Source organism: Mandrillus leucophaeus, unplaced genomic scaffold, assembly GCF_000951045.1.
Source record: "Mandrillus leucophaeus isolate KB7577 unplaced genomic scaffold, Mleu.le_1.0 Scaffold299, whole genome shotgun sequence".
NCBI lineage: Eukaryota > Metazoa > Chordata > Mammalia > Primates > Cercopithecidae > Mandrillus > Mandrillus leucophaeus.
The window spans coordinates 1,886,594-1,887,101 of NW_012103131.1; the positions used below are offsets into that span (position 1 = coordinate 1,886,594).

At 69.9% G+C, this 508-nt stretch overlaps 1 protein-coding gene across 2 annotated transcripts in view; it reads right to left on the reverse strand.

Annotated features, from left to right (window-relative positions):
* The window catches only part of OAT (ornithine aminotransferase), a 21,825-nt gene extending 21,673 nt beyond the window's left edge, over positions 1-152 (reverse strand). For both annotated transcript variants that reach the window (XM_011986416.1, XM_011986415.1), the window contains exon 1: positions 49-152. The gene's annotated coding sequence lies outside the window, so the exon portion shown is untranslated. The remainder of the gene's footprint in view (positions 1-48) is intronic.
* Positions 153-508: the final 356 nt, after the last annotated feature.

Sequence of the window (508 nt, forward strand, 5' to 3'; positions counted from 1 at the left end):
GGCCAGGGCCCAAGCCAGAGCGCCAAGACTGCGGCGCCCGGGCGGTACCTGACGACGCCTGACTACAACCCGGGACGCGCGGCGTCTACGAAGCGCAGCGGCAACGCCAGCGCGTCACTGCAACTTAAAGGCTGATTCCGTCCCGCCCCCAAGTCGCCCTCGCCGCTCATTGGCTGGAGCGGAGGGCAGGGCACCAATCGCGTGGGCCCCGTCCTCCGCCCCGCCTGCTCCGCCGCGCATCAGGGATCTTTGCTCCTCCCGCGGGTTGGATCCGCGCTCGCGCCTCCTGAGCCCGAAGGCCCGTCTCTGAGCTCAGGCCCCTCGATCGCCTCCTCTGGCGGGACGAGAAGGGTCATTGTCCGCCCTTGCCGACTAGAAGACTGAGGCCCGAAAAGGAAAAGTCTGTTGGGCCCCCTACGCGGGCCGGGTGTGGCTGGAGACCGAGAGACGTGAGGCTGGACCGCCCGCCCTGTGCTCCCGGAGGGAGGGACCAGCCCCAGCTCTGCCC